The sequence below is a fragment of the Ambystoma mexicanum genome, chromosome 7p (genome assembly GCF_040938575.1).
Source record: "Ambystoma mexicanum isolate Mex_15411 chromosome 7p, UKY_AmexF1_1, whole genome shotgun sequence".
Classification (NCBI taxonomy): Eukaryota; Metazoa; Chordata; class Amphibia; order Caudata; family Ambystomatidae; genus Ambystoma; species Ambystoma mexicanum.
Genome location: NC_090939.1, coordinates 240,374,584 through 240,388,780, shown reverse-complemented (window position 1 = coordinate 240,388,780; position 14,197 = coordinate 240,374,584).

Sequence of the window (14,197 nt, the reverse complement as noted above, 5' to 3'; positions counted from 1 at the left end):
CCATCTGTGCCCGTCCGTCCCGGGAGGGGACGGGTGGGAGTCCTTGAAATACGTTTTTTACTTTCCATTGCCCCCACAGCAACTCTCTGGCCAGCTGGCCGGCTTCATCATCTGCCGTCCATGACTCCTACGGCTGCCACCACCATCAAGGAGATGAAACGCACTGTGGCAACCCCTTCTCTTTTATTACTAAATAGGTCTCTCCCTGCCCATACTGGCGAAATTTGGGATCTTCTGTCCAGTAGACAGCCAGATTTTTTATGCTTGACTGAAACCTGGCTTACCTCCAGCTCGGCACCAGCTTTAGTTCAAGCAATTCCCCCTGCCTACCTCATCATCCATCATGACCGCCGCCCCCCCAAACGAGGGGGTGGAGTTGCAGTTAGCTCCGAGATAAGCATGCTGTTACTCAACTGCTATGCCCTCACAGACTCGTTATGGAAGCTCTCCTTTTTAGAGTAGCCATCATACCATCTTGTATTATCCATTTTCTTCTCATATATCACCCTCCCGGACCCATAGGTCCCTTTGGGAAAGGTCTAGCTGATCTTGTAGCCAGTTTAAACATGAAATATACCAATCTAGTGGTATTAGGCGATCTTAATTTACACTTTAATCTGCCCAGACCTACTGAGCTAACCACCTTCTTTGACAGTCTTTCAGATCTGCATTTACATCCATTGATCCAGGCCCCTACACATTCTCATGGGAATACGCTTGATCTAGTATTTGCTAAGAACTCTTTGCTATGTCCTGGTTTTATCGAACCAGTGGTATGGTCTGACCACCACTTGGTATCCTGCACATTCACACTAGTGACCCCTCCTTCTAAACTCCTTCCTCCCAAAACATTATTGCGCTCTTGGCGCTCAGTAGATACCAGGGCTCTTAGCACCCAAATAGCCACTGAGTGTGCCCCTCGGAGGACTTTATCCCTAAAATCTCTCTCTCAATCTTTTGTGGTTGCTGCAGATCTCTGCGCCCCACTCAAACTGACTCAAAGTCGCAAATTACCCTCACAACGCTGGTTTACGAACCAGCTCAAATCTGCCTGTCTGAAACTCAGACAACTGGAGAGCAAATGGCACAGCCATTATAATCCTGTGCTTAGAGAATCCTAAAAATGTGGACTCTCTACTTACCTGGCTGAGGTCAAGCTGGCTAAATCCTCTTTTTTCTCTCAGAAAATCGAAAATGCTCTATGCCAGCCCAATGCTCTTTTTTGGATTGTACATTCATTAGCCTCCTCGGAAGCTCTTACTTCCAGGGTCAAGCCCTCTCAAAAGATGTGCGATGACCTTGCTTCTTTTTTCATCACTAAAATTGAAGGGATTCGCTCAAATATTGCAAAATCTGCTGCGATAATGGCGCCAGATACCATTTCACCTTTACCTGTCCCCCCGATTGATCCTTTAGTCAGTTGGTCCACTTTTCCTCTTTTTAGTGAGGCTGAGATCCTAGCGGCCATCCTGAAAATTAAATCATCCTCCTCAGCGGACCTACTAGCTGATATCACCTCGGCTATAAATGACTCTTGCCAGTCAGGTCTGGTCCCCACCGAATTGAAAGCGGCTAGGGTCATTCTCCTCCTTAAGAAGCCCACACTTGATCCTACAGTTCCTGCCAATTTCCGTCCAATCTCTTTACTATCTTTTTTGTCCAAACGTTTGGAATCTCTCATCACTCTCTCTTGTCTTCTTTTTTGATTTTAGACCTGGGAGAGGCACGGAAAGTGTGCTGGGGTCTGTCCAAGACGATATGTCAAGACTTGTTGACGCAGGCGAAGTAGGTGCTTTGATTTTGTTAGACTTATCAGCCGCGTTTGACACGGTTGATCATCCTATTCTGCTCTCACGTCTGGCCCAGATCGGGATATCTGGTCAAGTCCTTGCCTGGTTTACTTATTTTCTTTCAGATCACTCCCAAACCCTGGCTATGCCCCCCTTTCTCTCTTCCTCCTGTCCCCTCACTTGCAGTGTCCCACAGGGATCTTCACTTTCCCCAATTTTGTTTAATATTTACATCTGGGCACTGGTCTGCCTCATCTGCTCTTATGACCTCAATTGCTATTCTTATGCCGATGATACCCAGATCATGATCCGTTTAGATCAAGATCAGGCTGAGGTAGTGTCGTGCCTTACAGGGACTGGATGGACCAGAACTGGCTTAAACTCAATGGTGACAAAACTGAGGTTCTGGTGGGGGGCTGTCCCCCCAACTCTTCACTATGGACCTCAGCTTTTTGGCCCGCCTCTCTAGGTCCTCTTCCTAGCCCCGTTAGTAAAGTGAGAAACCTGGGTGTTATTCTCTTGGGGACCCTCTCTATGTCCAACCAAGTGACAGCTGTGTGCCAAGCCGCCCACCATCAGATTAGGCTCCTTAAGAGGGCTCTTCCCTTCACACCAGAAGCCTTCCGTCCCCCGGTGGTGGCGGCATTGGTACTTTCACGTCTCGATTATTGTAATTCTCTGTACCTTTCACAGCCAATTGGCCTAATACAGCGGCTTCAGCGTATGCAAAACCTGGCGGCGAGATTAGCCACCGGCACCCCTTATGGTACACACATCTCTCCAGTTCTCTGCCGACTCCATTGGCTCCCGGTGGGCCAGTGGGTCCTCTTTAAATCTCTGTGTATTGTGCACCGTGCGGTTCATGGCCAAGGAGCTGAGTTTTTGCAATCTAAATTCACTTGCTATCTCCCTACCCGGGTCCTGCGCTCCGCTACTACTAATCTTATAATGGTCCCCGGGTACAATCGTGAAAAGGTCGGCGGTAGAGCTTTCTCGATCGCTGCGGCTAGACTCTGGAACACCCTCCCGCCGGCACTAAGAAATGCTTCCAATCATCTTGGTTTTAGAAGAGCCTTAAAGACCTTTTTGTTCTAGCACCTTCGTGCCTAGCCTTTCCCTGTTTGGTTCAGCTCTCCCTCTCAGCGCCATGATGCCTTTGGACGACCGTGCGCTTTACAAGTTCAAGTAACATAACATAACATCACAGATAGTACTGAACACATCAAATCACACTGTGAGCTGTCCTATTATGGATACAGGCTCATCCCCGTCCCTGTGAAAGGATTTCCTCCTACCACAGTGAAACATCCTATTCTGGGTGTCAATACTTGTCCTGTGTTTGCATATTGCTCTGTCTGCATAGGAGCTTGTTGTGACTGCCCTTGTGGCAGATTCATTTGTGCTTGTCCCTGTTGTGGTACCTTCTGTACTCACAGTGCTTGTATCTGATGAGATGTGTGATCCTGGGCAAAGCCTTCTCTGGTCTGTGTGCTATATGGTGGAGGGTATGCAGCCCCCCATCCTGAGACCTGTCCATTTTGTACATTCCCTTGGCTCACACATACGCACGCAATGTGTTCTGTCATTCCACAATTCCAACATACTGGAGGAACTCTCCTATTAATCCCTCTTTGGTTATATACTCCCTGAACATTCTGGTTCTCATTGTGTGTACCTTGAAATCCACCCTGATTATTTTGAAATCCGCCTCCTCTTCCTCTTTAACCCATGCCTTGTGGTACGAACCCATATCCACCTTGATCCATCAGGCGCAGTTTATTCGCCTGCAATGTACCCATTGTTTCCTGCATTCCCAGTCCTTCTCCGCTTGTCAATACCGCCCGTTCTATGGAAAATGTTCAAAATGTTTTCTGAACTAATTTAGCTTCCTCTATTTTTCTATTCTCATCCTTCTTCTTGTTCTTCTCTTGTAGTAACCGACAACAGTGTACTATCCTCAGCTGTATATCAGCCTATGGCTCCAATTCCATCCTTACTTGTTATTTCATCTGCCTCTGTACTGGCTCAGGCAATCCCTGACATAAAATGTGGTAAATTAATGCCACTGTCTTTTCCCACAGCTTGTGAGTTTTCAAGCTACTATTTCTCCTGAATATCCTGAAAATAAGCAATAGGGTCTTCATCTTCCTTCATTTTACTTGCCCTAATTGCACCCATATCTGATGTGTCAGGATACTGTACCCTGAGTGCCCTCCAAACATCCGCTCTACAATTATTAAATGGTGCTCCATCATGCGCTGTGTTTTGTGCAGTCACACTTGAATATCCCACTCTCCTCCATATGTCATCAGCCCTCTCCCAAGAATAGCTGCTAGGAGACCTTTTATGTCCCCTATGGTAAGCGTATTTCCTCCTGTCATTTTTTCTAATTCAAATATCCATGTCCCAGCCCGTGAAGTCAAACTAGGGAGCTTGCATCTTAAGTTATCCTTATCCATTTGTGACCACAGAATATATTGTGGTCTTGCTCCCCCTTTTTCTAACAAAGTAAACTGCTTAAGCCCTGTCCCAAAGTCGTATTCCACTATTAGTCTATCCATGGCAGGGATAATTGTCCCTTTCTGTCTCCTTGTGGGTAATGACCATAACCTGCTCACATATGGTGGCGGTTCTCCCTTCTCACGATGTGGTCATCCTCGGGGAGGCTCACGATATGCTATAGGATCTGGTGTTCTATTTTTAGGTTGTTCCAGATCAAACATCTCACTTCCTTATCAATTTGCAGATTTCCTTCAGGGGCACACATGCTCCATCCTTCTGCCCCAAGACCAGACTCTCTTTCCTTGTCTGACATGCCTAGTCCCCAACTAGTATGACTACTATCCTCTTGCCCCTTATCCAGATTCAGTCCGCTTAAAGACAATGCTCAACATTCATCACTGAACAAGTTTCCCTCCTCACTTCATGATTGAGGCACTGGGGTTCGATCATCATTCCCTCGAATTTCATACTCGCTATTTCGTCTTAACTGTCAATAGACTTTATCGATCCTTTCTCCAATGCTTTGTGCATTAAATCTTTCTTTGTCTAAGGCTAATCTAGATACTGCAGGCATTACTTCCTTTATCGGAAGAATCTCTTCCACTCCGTTGCACCGTATTTCTCTGCTCTGCCTCATTTGTTCTTTACAAATGAGACTGGCATCGAGACCTTACTGTCTCCTTTTCCATTCTATTTCTTCATTTATTTATCTTTGATTTCTTGCGTCCCTTTGAGTTCTTTCTTCCTCTTGCCTATGTTCTTCTGCTCTCCTTACTCCTTCCCTTCTCCCCTCTTCTTCCCTTCACCTCTGTAATCTTTTATCTCTTAATCTTTGTGCTTCTTCCTCTTCTCTCTTTCTTTCCTGTCTATCCCTTTCTTCCCTCTGTTTATTGTCGAACTTTCTTTGTTCACCTGCCCGTTCTTCTTTTTCTCTTGTTCCTCCTGCTATATCTGCTCTCATTGCTCCCTGCTTTTCCTTTTCTGCTCATCTTCTTTCAATCTCTTCTCTTGTTCTTTATCTTTTATTTCTTGTTCATCCTTATGTTCTCTTTACCTAACTTCCTCAATACCTTTCCCATCTATCTTAACTTATATCTGTCCTCCCATCAGTTTACATGAGCTCTATCTTGTCAGCCTTATCCTTCTCTCCTTTCCATCTCCTAATCTGCCTGTCTATATCGCTGTCGACAATTTTGACCGCTCACTCTTGTCCTCCTTGTCTTGTATGATCTTATAAATCTCTTCCTTTCTCTTATTCTCCTCCGGACTATCGTCACTGATATAAGTGGGGGTTCATATATTGGATTACTATACCCCGTCACTGCTTTCAGTTTTTTTTTTACAGGATACACCCCTATTTCTTCCATGGCAACACCCTTTGATTCAGTTGAGGTAAAGGGAGCTGAGGGCTCAGTACTTCCTCCTTATGCAGATTAAGCATCGACTGCTCAGGTGCTTAATCTCTTTATACATCTTTCAGAGCAATCGCTAATCGTTTCTCTGTTTTCTTCCCTGTGTACGCAGCATGCAAATATGTTGTCATATGTTGCAATCCCACTTTTGACAATGATCCCCCTTGTGGCCACGGCATGAACATTTTATCTGACGTGCCTTTAACCCATTCCGCATTATACGGTTTGAACTTGGGTATATGCTTTGGTAGTGTTTTGCATAAGTGCATGAGGGGAGTATCCCCCATAACGACAAATCTCAATTTACTGTCGATACTTACCAGGCTGTTAAATAAACTTTATACCTTTGCTTAAATCACCACTTTTCAATGTTTTTTAAAAACAACAACAAATAAGAGCAAGCACCATCAATCGCTGCTCTAGCCTCTAATTTCAGCAGTCTATCTATTCTCTTGCTTAACGTATCTATTGTGTTGATTGGGGTATCTATTCTCCCCAATCACTTTGCTATACTCAATCACTATTGCACCTCACCTTTTCCAGTTTTTTACAATCTCTATCGCTCTTTGATATTTTTACTCAACAAACAACATTCAGACTAGTCAAACATTACACATTTATAAACCCTGTGATCACCTTATCTCTCGCCTTTATTTATACCCTAGACAGGGTTTGAAACATCATATTAAATAATCCTGATTACGCATTATATATTTCACTCTACTCCCATTGGAGTTTGAGATGTCTCCTTCTAACTCCCTTGAGTCAGGGCTTCTAGGCGCTACCTCTTCTTCACAATATTTCCTGTTACTCAAAAATGTATTACAATCCCGTCCCCTTCTTTGCCATTCCCCTTAGTCGTTAATCGACTTGAGGCCTTCGGTATCGACTCCTCCTTCAATGCAACCACTTTGCCTTCCGTCCGCCAAGTGCCTGTGGAAACCGGGCAGGGATTTCGTCAAAGGGGGACCTGCCCACCGTCTCAGTTCTTCTTGCAAGTTTATTTCTATCAGCTGCTCTCCACAGGAAACCCTGCGATCTTCCCGCTAATGGCAGAGGATGCCCAATCGTCCGAAAATCTGGAGACAAACTGGTTTGGATCTTGAAACCATCAGGACTGCTACCACGTGAGCTTATGGCCCTTTATTAACGTGCATGGCATAGATGGGTTCACAGATTAACTCGGAGTCCAAATAACCGAACCAACTCAGGAAGATGGCAAAGTACTGTTTAATTATCAATTATCTAAAACAGGGAGTTACAATGGACATCAAAGGATGTTCGCTCAATTTCTCTCGCCGATCTTTTCACAAAACATAAACTTTATACTAGAAATACGTCAGAGGTGACATCATACTATGTGGTAAATAATGAAAAGCCTACTAGGGATTATGATAGGCTTAAGGGGATCATATAAGTATAAATTACATAGCAACTAGGATTGTGATTGACTGCCCAATGTCAGATGGACAATATTTGCCTTCCTATAACACATGTCATCCTTAAAATCATTAAGTACATGGTTTTCAATTGGTCTTTAAACTATAAGGTCCTTCATTATACAGACCTCTACAATTGGTTAGCATGCTTGTGCCATGTCTGGAACATTTGGTTCACTTAGCAGCACGTAAGCCCAGACCCAGGTGCAAGGAGGTGGGCCTGACTCTATCTCCCCACCCAATTAGCCCAATATCTCTCATCACCCAAGCCTTCTACCATGAAGATTGTCTTTGAACTTGGCCTTATAAGGGATCCTTGTCTCTGGGAATACATGGGAGTGCGAGCACTCACTATCGTTGTTGTAGGATTCCAGGATACTCTATTTTCATCTTTGGCTCACGTGACAGGAGACCACAATTTGGTCCATTGAGCAGGATTTAAGTGTCTTAAATGAATAAAACTTGCCAGTCTTCGTGTTCTTTCCTTGCACCTTAACAAAAGATGAATCATCCTTTGCATGTTCACTCCTTTTAAGGATAACCAACCTTGGTTGCTTCAGTTTTGATACCAGTCCAGCCAGCCTTGCCATGCAGCTCCATGATTTCAGCTTATTTCTGCTGCAACAAAATGTTCCCTTACTTCTTCATGGGTCCTGGCTTACTAAATTCATGTTACCGATGTCTAACTTCTGTACAGTGGTGGCTTCACCTGCATTCTATTCACTACATATTTGATGACTTAGTCTACCTTGTGTTTCAGCGTCTGTACAATTATTGAATGGTTGATTCTCTGCAGCATTTCGTGCATGTGTAATCTTCTTCGTATTTAAAAGTTCACTTGTCTCTTTACTTCGTCATTAGTTTCTATAAGATCCATGAATCCTTTTCAGCCAATATTTCGGCACGTCACACATGTCTCTTGTGACATCACTAGATTCTCTCTTTTTCAGATTCTTTCAGGGAGTTCCTCCCTCAGATTGTCGTCTCTTCGGGGGTACATTTGATAGGGTTGTCTCAATGGATATCTTCTTTCGAATATACACTGTGGTATTGGCACAACTGCTCGTGTTAAACACAGCACAATCTCAGATTTCCAACATATAGGAGGCAGGTGGGCGGGATTTCCTGCAGAGGCACGTATCTGCTCCTCTACAGTGGCATGTTTTTTGGGAAACTGTGGGAAGGGAATGATCACTATTAACTAGGCTAAAAAGGGACATTTCTCCTATGTTTTTAAGGGTTGGGACCTTAGAAAAAATCTTCCCTGGTCTTTTAAGAACATTTGGGAAAGAGGCTATGGGGGCCAACCCTGGGCTCCCCTGTTCTCAGGCATCTGTGGAACAGAGACTGTAGGTAGCATCAGCTCTGCAGGCCATGAGACATTCCTAAACCCTAAGGTTTCAGCAGACCTTAGTCCTGGAAATTCTAATGTGGTGGTAGAAAGCTGTCTAGATCATGGCTACGCACCATGCGCTACATGCAGCGCTATGGGTACATGGAGAAAAGCAAGAAGAGCAAAATAATTAGGCCACAAATGCAATTTGATGAGTAAACATTACTGGCAAAAAAAGGCATACTACTTTTCCTATAAATCAGAACCCCCCTCCCATAGCCAACACCCTCTACCCACACAAAATCGAAAACAATTATTTGACCCTATCGAGAGAACCCACCCCACGAGATCTTCCTTAATGGAACCATTACATTCAGGACATTATCTACTATCAATGGAACCCACTCTCAGCTCACGGAATTCACAAAGGACGAGCAGAGAGTTGAATTGGGGGAATAGAAGCACACAGACAACCAGAGGGTAGGATAGCACACAAGGCAACCATTTCCCTAAGGAAGCAACACAGGGTGCACCTGGGGTGCGTAGGCAGCGAGGCAATGACAGAGAAGAGGCAGCCCACAGGCTTCAGGTAGTCATGAAGCATGACTGAGGGGTAGTGTCATACAAGCAAAAAAAAACTAAAAACATTCAGCCGTTGTCTGATAGCGGCAACACAAATGAGGACCCAGCATCTGTCTCAGCAGGCCACAACTACCATTCACCACAGTATCCAGCAAGGCCCTGAACTACTTCCAACAACTTCCCACAACTCGGAAATGATTCCCCTCCTGCCACTGTACAGAAAGTGATCACACAGAGACGCCGTCTGTCCTTGCGGTGACCGCACGCTGCTACGCTGGCTATTGGTTACACTTCCGAGTTCAGGGGCATGCTTGTTATTGGACAAACAACGTCTGTAGTAGGAGGTTCAGGCTGACATTTGCAAATACAACGTGATCTAAAGAGCGCCCCTCAGTGCCTGCCACCCCAGGCCCAGAACCACAGACACTGAGCCCCAGCACCTATGCATACAGCAGTCTCCCTGCTATACGAAAGTGCAAAGTCTGTGAGAGGGGAGTGCAGTGTTTCCTTCGCAACGGTGGATGATGGCTCCCAAACTGAGGTGATTTGATTCTTGGGTTCAACACATCCTAGAGTTGCTGAACACCTTCTAGCAAACCAAAAAGGAACAGACACGCATGTAACCTGAATGAGAATTGAATGTTTTTGCAGACGTTTTGAGCATAGCCTTCTTTAAATGCTTACAGCTATTCCAGATAATCGCTTCCTAATGATTACTTCCCGCTCCCTTGGCCCACTTACTGACGTGCGCCAGTGTAGACAAAACACAGGTTCTTGCAAGTGATGAATGCCTGCCCATGGGGAGCAAGGCGAACTGAAAAGGTTGCTGCTGTACGGATGTTAATTCCCGGGTCACAGAATCAACACCACTGTACTTCCGGCCGCTGTGCCGCGTCCTTTCCTGACCCGGAGGCAGAACTCCCAGCAACGCACAGCTACCATGTCACTGTACCCCAAAAGCCAGACTAAACAGAGAACTCATGTACCCATCAGACGAGTGACCAGCTGAAAGGCGATCTTATGAGGAAAAAAATACTTAATTTGTGGTAACACAACATTAACAACATGTTCCCCCTGCTTTAGTTTCATTTCTTACTTATTCTGACATGGACAAATTACTTCAGCGCTAGATGATGAAAACAGCTGGGGCTGCGCGAGATAAAATCACACGGCAATTTTAGACGCTATGCAATTATTCCCTATATATGCTGACTGTGAGCACTTGAAATAGGTTTCCCTGAAGCCCCCTTATTTATTTTTTATTGGGGTCCGATTTCAGAGATTTCCATTCTGTTCGCTGTGATGTGTGTAAATTATATGGTGATGAAATGATGTATTGTATGTAATGAGTCGATATCATAACATGGGCCCTAAAGTGGTTTTCCAGAGGATGGCTCTGAGCGGGCTCTTGGCTTTCTGCTGCTTGCCTCTGGACCAATGCCCTTACTTTGTCTAAGCTGTGAAGCTCTCAGACAAACCAGGGAGTTCCTAAGTGTTTGCAAATGTTAAGTAAGTGATTCACCCAAATGATATTATTGGTAGTGAAACAAGCGCGGGCAAATCCAGGAGGTTGGCCTTTGTAAATTTAGATATGCAAAAGGTTTACTCTCTAGACATATGCCAATGGTTATTTTGAATTTGTCCTTGAAGAGAAGTCCTGATGCTTCCGCACCATAATGCCTGTCATATTGCTGTGCAGTCTTGTATGTGGTTTTATTTTCTGACCCGCACCTATCATGCAAGTAGTTCCAGAAATCAGCCAAGTCTCATTTGCACTCCCATAAAACCATTTTGTTTGTATTAGACGCTACCACTTTCTTCCTGTAAATCAAATTTCTTTTTTTACATAGGATGGAGAGAGGGCTGAGTGTAGAGAGTCGAGTGGATTGAAAATGTTGTTAGCATAAAAATCTTCAACCCAACTTTGACATTTTTCAGAAATAGTGCTATATATAGCAATGTCTTCTACTTTAAAATGTCTGAGAAATATCACCAGCTACTTTGGCAAAAGTCAGGCACACCTTCCCCCACCCCTCTGCCAGGTTTGTAAAACCACCTGGAAACAATTTTCATCAGGCGTGTGTACATGTTTTTTTTGTGGAGCATAGTCTATGGTGGGCCAGTTTGGTCCAGTGACCCTTTTGCCCTGTAAACTTTTGTTGTCTTTAACTAGAAATAGGCATGTTCATGTATGCATGTTCAATGTTCAATTTTTAAATTTAACACGTGCATTATATTTGATTACAAATAATATGTGTGCATACAATTTGCAGTGTTTTGTAGAAACATAATGAAAATGTTTCCTAATGTAGTCTAAAGAAAAGTACTTCAAGCCTGCGGGTCATCAGAAATACATTTTATTGGCATGACTCCCAAATCTAAAATTAAAAAATGAAGTATATTTGCATGTTTAAAATCGACTTATATGAGTTTGCAGAAAGCCAAAGGGTTGCAAACACGGCAAGTGGGAGCTGTGGGCCATTTTATGGTACAGATTGAGGAGAGACCAGTGGCCGCAGAAAGTGAACACAAGAACCAGCCTTTGTGCAAGATTAGTGTGGTTCAGGAGGAACTGATATGCAGACAGAATGTCTCCTGCATTGTGTTGTGTTTCATGTTTCATACCAGAGCAATATATTTACATTCCTTATTCTTACTTTCTTGCATGCTGTCTCCACTATTAAAAGCGGGAAGTGCGTATGTTGGATTAGCATTCCCCGCCACTGCCTTTAACCCCTTTAGAGGATAAATTCCCAGTTTGCCGTCTGTCGTGTTATCTTCTTTAGGAGGAGAAAGAGGAGCTGATGGGCATTATATCTCCCTCTTTACGCTGATTAAGCGTCCACTCCTTCTCAGCTGGGTCTTCTTTCTCACTTTGATACATCTTCCATATCTCTAAAACAGCTAACCTTTTTTTGCAACTTCTTCCCTGCATATGTAGCATGCAAATACCTTGTCATGAGTCGCAATACCATTTTTGAAAATGAGCCTTCTTGAGGCCACGGCATACGTTTTTTATTAGTCATGCCCTTTACCCACTCAATGTGATATTTCCTAATTTTAGGTGTATATCTTAGTCGTGTCCTGCATAAATGTAAAAGGGGAGTGTTTGCCATTATGACAGGTCAATTTCGACTGCCAATACTCACCAGGTTCTTACATTTCTCACAACTCAAAAATCAATTTGGGCAAACACTATCAATCGCTGCCCTTTACCAAAAAAGATCAATATTTTAACCAATTTTAAAGTCTATGCGATATTGTTTTTCTTTATTTCTTCATTTATAATTCTATTGATTCTTGCTGGCCTGTTGCTCTATTGTTGCCACTGCAAGAACCTTTATTTAATTTAAGTTTTTTCTCAACTTTCATCCGTATCTGATTGGCATTAATCGCTTGATCTTAAAGCCTGATAATCAATAAATTGTATTACTATCGTTTTATATTTATACACAACAGAGGTTTTTCACTGACATATTTAAACCCAAATAAATGTGCACTTTTCTTTTTGTGTTCACCTTCCTTTAATTTTCTCTTAGTAAATGCATATCATCTAAATATCTACCAGATTTCAGAGTGCAACACTCTTCATGTTGGCGCTTGACTCAGGAATCCCTACCATATACTCTCTTTAGAGTTTAATGCATGTTCTTCCGCCCCCTTGGCACAGGAATTGAGGTTTCTCTCTATCTCTTTAAATACAAATCCTGTTACTATATAATTACACTTATACTATAGACCCATCCCTTTATTTGTTTTCATGCTCTATTTATATCCTTTGCTCAGCTCGAGTCCCTCGGGACCGACTCTTTCCCAATCGACCAGTTTGCCTTCAGTCTGCGGGGCACCTGCGGGGACCAGACAGGAATTTCTTCAAAGGGGCACCTGCCGACCGATTCTTTCCACATGTGCGTTATGGTCACCGCTCTCCACAGGAAGCTCCACTATCTGACGGCTAATGATGAAAGTCATCAATTGTCCACGAGTCCAGATCCGGGCCCAGATAACTGGATCTTGGACCATTTGCACTGCTACTAAAATGTGCACCAGCATCTTTGGCGTATCTCATGCGCAAAATGGAATTACCATATTAGACAATCTCGAATGCAATCAACTGGACAGACTCAAAGAATATGGCAAAGTACTACTTTTTAAGCTCAAATAAAGTAGGGAAGTCTGGTGACCGTACAAATTGCAGCTTACTCACTCTAAGTTACTTTTCCATTACACAAAGACTTTACACCTCGATGTACGTCAGCTATGATGTAATCTATGTGGCAAATAATAAAACCTATCGAGGGTAGGGATACATATATACCTATAGTAGGTATAAGTGTTAATGACACCATCGGCTGCCCATTATCTGTTAGGCACACCTCCAACTACCTCTAAATATGTACAATACAGATTACCGAGAAACAATAACAGTGGATTGGCTTCTGCAACATTATATAGCATGCTGGTACATAACCTCTTACGATTGGTTGGCATACTCTCCTAACCTTGGACATTCAGCTCATTAACAGCATGTATGCAAAATGAAACCCACGTGTGGGGAACAATGTCAGACCACTGCCAACTTTGGTCAATTAGCCTACCATCGCTACCGACACAGTTAGACCATGATCCAAGGCTTCTCCTTCGTAGCTGACCTTGTTGGTTGTTCTCTTCTCTTGGACATTTAAGGGAGTGTAGGTACATCAATATCGTCAATTGAAGCATAATGAATAGGCCTTGTCTTCGAGACTTGCACCACATGTCAGTAGACCACAAATTTGTCCATTTCAACCTTTTATTTACTTCTATTATATTAAACTATACTGTACTCCTGTTGGACTCTGGAGACTGTGTTGTTCCATCTTACATATACTTTCTGCATCCTTAATAGTTAAATTCTAAGTACTTGCAAATGTTTTCGCTTCTGCTTAATCTAAGAGAAATATGTTCTTCATTCTTAGCTAATCCATGTTGACTCCCTTTGTACCTTCCAATTATTTCTTGATGTGTCATCCCCAGTCTTCAGTCAAACAGATATTCTTTGTTCCTGTTACAAAAATGGTTTCCTCAACGCCTTTCAGTTTTGGTGCCTTGGTTTGTCTCTGAGGTAGTTTTGACATGATCCAACGTCCATCTTTCCAT